The sequence below is a fragment of the Diabrotica virgifera genome, chromosome 9 (assembly GCF_917563875.1).
Source record: "Diabrotica virgifera virgifera chromosome 9, PGI_DIABVI_V3a".
Lineage (NCBI taxonomy): Eukaryota > Metazoa > Arthropoda > Insecta > Coleoptera > Chrysomelidae > Diabrotica > Diabrotica virgifera.
Genome location: NC_065451.1, coordinates 80,097,434 through 80,108,106, shown reverse-complemented (window position 1 = coordinate 80,108,106; position 10,673 = coordinate 80,097,434). Strand labels below are relative to the sequence as shown.

At 31.0% G+C, this 10,673-nt stretch overlaps 1 long non-coding RNA gene across 1 annotated transcript; it reads right to left on the bottom strand.

Annotated features, from left to right (window-relative positions):
• Window positions 1–4,869: 4,869 nt before the first annotated feature.
• On the bottom strand, window positions 4,870–6,657 carry LOC126891258 (uncharacterized). Its single transcript, XR_007700491.1, has 2 exons — window positions 6,233–6,657; window positions 4,870–5,752 (listed from the first exon to the last, which is right to left on the bottom strand). It is a non-coding gene; the product is annotated as an uncharacterized LOC126891258 (long non-coding RNA).
• Window positions 6,658–10,673: the final 4,016 nt, after the last annotated feature.

Here is a 10,673-nt window from a genome sequence, read left to right as displayed (position 1 = left end):
CTTCCTCAGTATTCATTAACATGATATTCTTTCTTAAGTTATGCTAACGGGATATGGTGGAATAGACGGAGAATGTTGCAAAGAGAGACAAATTTATGGGGTATGGAAATTCTTGAGGGTGAAGAGATAGTTGGTAGAAGACGACCAACAAATCTGTGCCTGTTATTTTGTTTGTGAAGTAGAATAAAGTGAATGGCATATATACAATTTTAAAGTGATTGTTTTAAAGATTTTATTTCTATTTATTAAAAGATTTTATTTTTACTTTTACTTTTAAAAGTATACAACATATACAATTTTAAAGTGATGATTTCAAAGATTTTATTTCTAATCAATGGAAAAATTCCAATAGTTGGCTGTATACCACAGTTTAAAAAAACTCATACAGAAGTAAAATCTTCAAGTTGTATACTGGTATAAAATAGTTCATTAAAAAACTTCATAAAAACTCGTGCAAAACGTTTTCGTTCTAATTCAGAACATCTTCAGTGCATTCTGTTGAGTAGTTGAAACTAGCACACCAATTAGAGTGGTAACATTATAATATATGGTTTACATGATAGATTTAAATAAAATATGGTGAATACCAGTCGATGTTGAAGGATTAAATTAGTATATGCTTAAAGGGCAACATGCTTCCCTGCTCGAAAAACTAGGTACTTGCCAGTTCAATGGGCACAAACTATTTTGTAAGTACGACACGTTATCGTTGTTTGATTACATACAACATACATCTGCATGTGTTTGTGAGCTCGGGGAAGTTTACCGACCCCCGAGTGTACATGCATATGTATTTGTCTGCTATCTTAACTACGTTTATGTATGTTATTCAATATTGGCTTGACCTTATGGATCTTTAGCATCTTTTACAACCAGACTTTGGTCTAACTCTGGTTTTTCTTTATAGCATTTAGTGACTTGTAACCGTTGACCTAAAGATGCTCTGCATACTTTAGAGAGCGAAACCGGTCGTCGGAAGTTACAATACATGATTAAGAGTACGTCTGCCTTTTACTTGATTATTCTTAATCGCTATAAATGATATAAATAATTAAAAATTTGCAAAAACCTCTGAAAGCTCGCCTTTATGCGGATATTTAGTAGTTTACATCAAAGGCAAAACCCTTCTCTAAGGTCGAAATTGAAATAAATTTTTATAAAATATCCTTTAGATAGAATATAGAGGATTGGTAAGTCCTTTCCATTATATTATATACTTTCTCTAATTCTTGTATTGGGTGGATTTTGATCAGTTTCTGATAAACATGCCGGATCTTCAAACTAATAACCACAATGAAAATGATAGTAATCTGGATGTTGGAAATAACGAAAATACTGCAGGAAATACAACACTCAATTCTAATGAAAAAATAAACTTATCCATAAAGACAACAGATACAAAAATAATGCTGTAAGGCCATACATAGTAATCGTAGAAGGGATTGAACAAAAATCAAAAATTGGAAAATATAATCATTTAACAATAGCAAATGATATATTCGGCCTAAAATTAAAAGACATTATAGAGATTAAAGTCAAGGGCATAAACAAAATTGGTGTTTCCTTCACAAGTAGTGAAGCAGCGAACAACTTTGTCAACAACTCCACAAATCTTACAGACAAATACAAAATATTTATTCCATACAACCAAATTACTTGCAAGGACATCATCAGAGACGTCAACCCATCATGAAGCGAACAACAAATCAAACAATCACTAATCTAATAGTATGGTATGCCTAGACCCAAACATGTTAAGAAAAAAGTCACATCATTTTGAGCTTCGGGTTTGGGTTGGGAGGGGAGGGGGAGAAATCGGTGAATTCTTAGTTTTTTAAGTTTATCGTCAATATTTCTAAAACTATGGGCTTTAGCATAAATAACCTTCTGTACAAAAATGTTCTACATTAAATTTGAAATAAAAAAAGCTCTATGAATAATCCTTCGAAATTGGCAATTGATGGTGATTATGGGTGGTGAGGTTGACGTTTCTTCAAGGGCTTATCACTAACATTGGCCACTGAAATAGCAAATTTTATTTACAAAACACAATCCTGTTAAGAACATTTTTTTCATCAGTAATAATATTATAGATTGCCCAAAAAATATAAAAAGTATCGAAAACCTCCACTTTGCACCCTTAGTAACTCTGGAACCATTGATTTTATAACAATTATGTATCGGACCTTTTTTGTTTTAAATTTTGTGTAGAACATTTTTGTATAGAACATTGTTTACGCTAAAGCATGGTTTTATAAATATTGACGAATAACTTTAAAAAACTACTAAATTACCGACTTCTTCCCCATCTCCCCCCCCCCAAACCGGACGCTCAAAATGGTGTAACTTTTTACTGAACAATATGTGGACCATATAGAACAATTTGGTGTTGGAGGAAAACTTTTACTTTGGATGTCTGGGTTAGGCCTTTTTTGGACCAATTATACTATACTACCTCCGTAACTTGGGAACCGTTCATTTAGAAGGTTTATGAATACAGCCTTTTTTATTTAAAATTTAATGTAGAACATTTTTGTATAGAAGGTTGTTCATGCTAAACCGCTTAGTTTTAGAAATATTGACAAAAAACGTAAAAAACTACGAATTTATCGATTTCTTCCCCCTCTCCCCACCAAACCCAACGCTCAAAATGGTGTGACTTTTTTCTGAACATAATGTGGACCATATAGAACAATTTGGTGTTGAAGGATAACGTACACTTTGGATGTCTGGGTTATGACATCTTTTGGATCAATTGTATCATACTATAATTTCACCATTCGATGTTACGGATATTAAAAGATTAAATAGGAAAGTCATCAAAGAGGATAAGACAATAGAATATGCACAAACAGAGACAATCTTAATAACCTTCGGTGGTAAGATATTACCCAGAGAAGTAAAAATCAGCCACCTTAAATTTAACATCATAACATATGTGTCCATATATTAATGATAAGCCCTTGAAGAAACATCAACCTCACCACCCAAAATCATCATCAATTGCCCATAAAATATAAGTATCGAAAATCTCCACTTTTCACCCTCCGTAATTCTGGGACCGTTGATTTTATAACAATTATACAGGGTGTCCCGAAAAGATTGGTCATAAATTATACCACACATTCTGGGGTCAAAAATAGTTCGATTGAATCTAACTTACCTTGGTACAAATGTGCTCATAAAAAAAGTTACAGCCCTTCGAAATTACAAAATGAAAATCGATTTTTTTCAATATATCGAAAACTATTAGAGATTTTTTGTTGAAAACGGACATGTATCATTATTATGGCAGGAACATCTTAAAACAAAATTATAGTGAAATTTTTCCACCCCATAAAAATTTTATGGGGGTTTTGTTCCCTTAAACCCCCCCAAACTTTGGTGTACGTTCCAATTAATTCATTATTGTGGTACCATTAGTTAAACACAACGTTTTTAAAACTTTTTTACCTCTTAGTATTTTGTCGATAAGCCAGTTTTTATCGAGATGCGGCTTCTTTTTTAATATGTCTACATAAAAATTTTAAGGGAGTTTTGTTCCTTTAAACCCACCAAATATTTGTGTACGTTCTAAATAAACTATTATTGTGGTACCATTAGTTAAATACAGTATTTTTAAAACTTTTTTGCCTCTTAGTCTTTTTTTAATAAGTCACCTTTTATCGAGATGTGGCTTCTTTTTCAAAATATACCTAAAAATGTAAATTATAAATAAATTATCAGATTATTAACAGGTCGCTACAATCGTACTTACCATATACAAATATGTGGTGGATTCGACAAATATTCAAAATATCTCGATAAACACTGGCTTATCGAAAAAGTACTAAGAGGCAAAAAAGTTTTAAAAATATTGTGTTTAACTAACGGTGCCACAATAATAATTTAATTGGAACGTACTCAAAAGTTTGGGAGGGTTTAAGGGAACAAAACCCCCATAAAATTTTTATGGGTTGAACAAATTTAACTTTAATTTTTTTTAAGATGTTGCTACCATAAGAGTGCCACATGTCCATTTTCAATAAAAAATCTAAATCTAAATCTAAGAGTTTTCGATATATGAAAAAAAAACGATTTTCATTTTGTAATTTCAAAGGGCTGTAACTTTTTTTGTGTGCACTATTGTATATAGGTAAGTGAGGTTCAATCAACCTAGTTTTGACCCCAGAATCTGTGGTATAATTTATGACCAATCTTTTCGGGACACCCTGTATATAGGACCTTTTTTGTTTTAAATTTTATGTAGAACACTTCTGTGTAGAACATTGTTTACGCTAACGCATAGTTTTAGAAATATTGACAGAAACCTATAAAAATTACTAATTTACCGACTTCTCCCCCATCTCCCCCCCCCCCAAACCTTGTAACCCAAAACTCTGGGTATTGAGGTTTGGAAGAGGAAGAACTGACAAAATAGGGGAAAATCTGGAAGAGCAGAGATTTAAGAGACAAATGAAGAATGGCTTAGCTCAGACGAGCAAATCAAATAGGCAAAGAGACACTATATCTCAAGTGAGTGTTCGGGCTAGCTTCAATACACTGAATATTGGCTTTGAGATATACAAATAGAGAGATGAGATAATGAAATGATGAAGACGAGGAAAAAAAATGAGACAGGGTAATACAAAAATTGAAGGCAACTAGATAAGAATGCTGGAGATCGATTGAGATAAGAGGGACGATAAAGAGAGAAGGAAATGGGCGCCAACTCAACCAAACGGTCGAGATTTTTTTTGTTTTAAGTAACAAACGACAGGGAAGAAATAACACTTGATACACTGACCTGAATACAAAAACAAATCAATATTTAACTTGTATTGCTATAACATATATACTGTATAGTAGAAACTGAAATAAAAATCAAAATAGTAACAATCAATATATTTATCAACAATTAATGATTGAACATTATGTATAAATATCTTATATTATACATCTACATAACATATAAATAACAGTAGTAGTGGGTGGTATAACAGTGAGAGAGGACCTAACAGCCACTATAATTAAAAGAACCACTACTACTGGCCAAGGAAAAGTTATATATTAGTAAACAGTCAAAGTCCGTGTGAATAGTCAAAGTCTTAACCTAAGGTTAGTAATATATTAAAGAAACTAATTGGACTGACAAGTGTCCCGAGCACTCAAATACCAGGCTATGTGTAAGTATGACACTTAACACAGACACTGGGAGAATTCTAACATTTTCAACAAAACAACGAGTCAGGTAATATACTCTACGCAAATCAAATGATGCTCACTCAAATAGTATTTAAAACCTCTCTATAATATATTATATTTAATTATTATTATTACCCCTTCCCTTATTTAATTTTAAAACTGATTGAATTACTTATTATTTATACCATTATCTAGTTTATTTTAACACATGTATTTTATACCCTACTATTATTAATAAAAACAAACACCAACCCCCCCATTTATTCAAAACTCTATACTTAAGTTGCTTGATTGTGTGCACACAAGAAGTTCACAAAAGTAAATGTAAACAAAAGGTAAATAGTACTATGAAATGCAAATAATATAGATAAAAATTAGCTTAGCTTTTACAATCACTAATCCAAATCAAGTCCAATAGGATGGGTGAGGTCCTCGTGGCTCCTATAAAGTCCAATGTAAAGCTGTCGCTGTGTGGAAGAGCTCCTGTATCAAGTAGAGGTAATGGTAGTAGATATTGGTATGTTTCTGTGTTTACAAAAAAAACTGGTTCTGGATATAGGGACGAACTCTACAAAACAAGATAACATTCAATAAAACATCAAAGTCTCAATCAAATTGCAACAGTACACATTTTAACATCGGATCAACCCTGTATCTTTTTTTTTTACCAAACAAATAAACATCGCCCAGGCATCCTGTCAGCTTGTGACAGACGCTGTCAATTTGTTGCAGCTGCGTGTTGGTTCGAATATTCTCGAAGGTACTAATTACTTTTATGTTAATTATAAAAACAGACAAAAACTCCTATATTATTCTATTGCAAAAACATGGTCAACGAAGGTCAAATGATATGAAAGCATATCACTAAGATTTTTACCGTGCTTCTTCACAAAACAAAATGAAGACATAAAGATAAAAAAACATGGTCAAAGAAGGTCAAATGATATGAAAACATATCACTAAGATTTTTACTGTGTTTCTTCACAAAATAACATAAAGACAATATCAGAGAGCCGTTTTATCTAAAATAAATGATCTACAGGCTTACCTGGAACTAACATGCAAACTTCATTGCTTACGCCATAACAGCATTGCTCATTTCTTCATATACAAATTATTGGATATTTACTTGCTTTGTCACTTTGGTTACTCCGAACATTTATTGAAACTTTGTTTTTTTGAAATAGTTGATTGTATGTAATTTATCCGATGGTATTCATTTATTTCATTTATTCCAGAAATTCGTCCCTCTGAAGATTTTACGTTTGCATGTTTACTTTTGAGCGAGCGTACCTGACTAAATCATTGATCTTCATCGGAAATTCGATTTCCTTTCGACAGTGGGCAAGCCTGCGCTGTAGACGACTGTATATATTTCTACGCTGACCACTAGCGTCACACAAGGGTTTATTTAGGGGCTTTGAATTGAATGGAATTCTAGTTGAATTTATTTAATTAATAGCGTAATCGCTACAACCTGACGCTCAAAATGCTGTAACTTTTTACTGAACATTATGTGGACCATAAAGAACAATTCGGTGTTAGAGGAAAACTTTTACTTTGGATGTCTGGGTTAGGCTTTTTTTGGACCAATTATACTATACTACCTCCGTAACTTTGGAACCGTTCATTTTAGAAGGTTTATGAATAGAGCATTTTTTATTTAAAACTTAATGTAGAAAATTTTTGTATAGAAGGTTTTTTTTAACTAAGTTAATGGCACTGGCCTAGCCTAGAGGCCAGTCATGTTCTCTTATAGTTTTATCAACCATTGCTTACTTACATTTATATACGTGGTACATTGAGTAACAATAATTTGTATACAATACAATAATAGTGTGTTAGTAAATGCCTAAGGAGTTTTTTTATTTATTTTTATTATTTTTTTATATCTGTTTTTTTCTTTTTTTTATTTCTCTTCGTTTTATTAGGATTTATGTATATTTTTTGATTGTTTTGTTTGTTTTGTTTTTTTATTATTATTTTTTTTTATTTTGTTAGTACGTATTTTGTTGTTGTTTGCTTCCTTTTTTATTTATTTTTTTAATTATTTTTTCGTTTTAGGCTTACAATGAAAATTTTCTTGTCTGTCGCAATACTGCTTACAAAATAATGTTAGTAGATTTTACATACTGATATATAATATTATAAATACTATTATCCTCTAATGTCAATAGATTTGAAACATTTATTGGAAATTTCATGTTATAAGATATTAAATTTTGATAAAGCAGACATTTATTATTATCTAACAAACCTATTTTACATTTATACACTAGAAATAAGGCATGGTTACAGCGCATTCGACTTATAATCCGAACAATTGAACGATTACATATATTCTCAAACCATGTTTTGTCTCTTATTTTTGGTTGTATATTCTTAAAAAATCTCTCCTAATTCATATTTTAGCTGCCAATTTTCCTTTAGTTCCTTTCTAAAAATTGGAATAAAGTAAGACTCTGGTATTTTTGATCCGAGTATTCTTCCATTTTTCCCACCATTTTTTGCTAAAGAATCCACTTCTTCATTTCCATCTATACCTGAATGGGCTTTGATCCATGAAATATAAATTTGTTTTCCCCTACTTAATACATTGTGATACAATTCCAAAATATCAAGTAGTATATAATTTAAATTAGGATTTAAACAAAGGTTTTTAAGTTTTTCTACAGAACTTTTAGAGTCTGTGAATATAACAAATTTATCATCTTCTTGTTCTAAACACATATTAATTGCTAGTTTTATGGCAATAAGCTCTGCACTGAAAATTGACAACATTTCTGGTAGTTTGTATATTAACTTAATATTTTCAGAAGGGTAATAAACGGCACAACCAACTCCATGTTCCGATTTCGATCCATCAGTATAAATTTTTTCATACTCCTTCCACTTAGCTGTACAATCCCGATAATATTATTTTTGTATAATATCACTGTTTTGACACAAGTATCTGACATTAATATGAGTCTTTACTGGATATAGAAACATTTCATAGGAATAATTCCATAAAGGGATACCATCGGATTGATAAAGTTGTTCATATCTGTGTACATTGGTAATAAAACTTTCAACTAATAACGGTGTTTTTTTCTTCTCACAATATTTAGATGTCAAAACCATACTGGCTAAACTTGATATTTTAGCTAATACCTTAGATTTCTGACAACTTAACTTTAACACGAATTTGTCAGATAAAAATCTTCTACGCAGGTTCAGTTGTGGTTCACATGTTTCAGCTTCCATGACGTCTATAGGCGTACTTCCCAAGTATCCAATACTGAGTCGAAGACATTTGTTTTTTATTTGATCTATTTTTATAAGATTTGATTCCGCTGCTGAATGGTAAAATAAAGAACCATAATCTAAAATAGATCTAACGAGTGTTTTATAAAACAGTAACATTATTTTTGGATCCCCTCCCCAGGAGGAATGACTGAAAGTTTTTAATACATTTACACTATTTTCTGTTCTTTTGATTACATAATTTATGTGTTTTTTCCAATTTAATTTACAACCTAAAATTACTCCTAAAAATTTAGTGGAAGATTTGTAAGGAAATACATATTTTGATAACTTTATTTGAGAAGGACAACGAAATCTTTTTCTTGTAAAAGTAACTAATACTGATTTTTTTCGGAACTTGATAAGTCGTTATTGAAAGTCCAATTGTCTAAATTTTTTACTGCATAGTTAAGTTGCTTATGGCCTATCTCAATGGATTTGTGACGAGTGTAAATAACAATATCATCGGCATATTGCAAAATAGATACATTTTGTGGGATGTCAACAATTAAATCACTTGAGTAAATTAAATATAGTATAGAACTTAATATACCACCTTGTGGCAGCCCCATAGATGTTTGTCTGCATTCACAGAATGACTGATTTTCTCTGAAAAATAGATTTCTGTTGTTGTATAGAATATATACGTGTTTAGCTAGACTTTGAGGAATTCCCATTTGACACATTTTTAAATATAATATATCTAATGTTACGTTGTCATATTATGCCCCTTTTATGTCTAAAAATAAGGCTGATGTTGACTGGTCATTGGAAGTGATAGTTGAATATCTGTAACAATATTGGCCAGGTTTTCATATGCCGATTTTTTTTTCGAAACCCGAATTGAGAACTATGAATAAGTTTATTAGATTCTAAAAAAAATTCTAGTCGTGATTTTATCATTCTTTCATATGCTTTAAAAACACATGCAGATAAAGAAATGGCCCTATATGACGATGCTTGACTTTTTGGTTTTCCTGGCTTAAGTATGGGAACTAAAATATAGTTTTTCCATTGTCAAGGTATGTCGATTTTATTTAACCAAATATCGTTTAGTAGATTTAGAAGCAAAATTTTTCCTGGTTTAGAAAGTTTAAACAACATAGAATAATGTATATTATCAAAACCTGGAGCTGTATTGGCAGACTTTTTAAATGCCATATCTAATTCTTGTTTTGAAAACTGATTGGTGAGATAATTGACAGTATTATGGTGTTCTGTCACCCCTGGACAGTCAAGAAATGATTGGATCAGCTGATACATATCGAGGAGTTAAAATGTTATGAAATTCAGATCGCCATTCTTCTTGATCTGATTGCTTTTGATTAGAGATTTTGCGATTTTTAAAGTTATTTACCTTTTTCTATATAGTCTTAAGAGGTACTGATCTATTGAGAGATTTACAATAATTTAACCAGCTACCTTTTTTTGTTTGCTTAAAAGTTTTTTTTTTGCTACAGCATCAGTTCTTTTATATTCTAAGAAATTATCTAATGTGGGATTATTCATATATTTATGCAAACTAAACTGCTCGTCAAAAGTTAGGGATATAGACAATTCTGCTGAATTTTTATAGTAGATATTTTCGTGAACAGATTAACTGATTCCACTAATTTTTCTTTTATTTTAGACTTTTCTTTAGGATTTACACAGTTATGCAAAGGTTTACTCAAACTTTTTTTTTGTACTTATACCGGGTGGAAGAAAAGAAATGTTTTCCTTATTTTAAGTTTGAGATGCCCTGTAGGGAGGACGAGGTACAAATGGGAGTATATATCGAAATCGCATTGTAGTCTTATGTTTTGTGAACATTTTTTTTTGAATGTCCCTGATATCTTTAGAAATAAAAAAAATAGACGGTTTTGTAATTTAACATGTGTTTTAACCGAAACAAAAGTTTGAGACACCTTGTAGGGAGAAAAAGGCACAAAGGTGAGTATACCTCGATATTTTGTTGTAGTCTCACATTTTGTGAATATTTTATTTTTTTAATTTTTCTGATATCTTTAATATCAAAGAAACTAGACGATATTACTCTTTAATATGTGTTTTAACTGACGACATGCGTCACATCACACATGTGAAACAGAAAAACATATTAAAGAGTAATACCGTCTAGTTTCTTTGTTATTAAAGATATCAGAGAAATTAAAAAAATAAAATATTTAAAAAATATGAGACTACAACATAATATCGGGGTATAC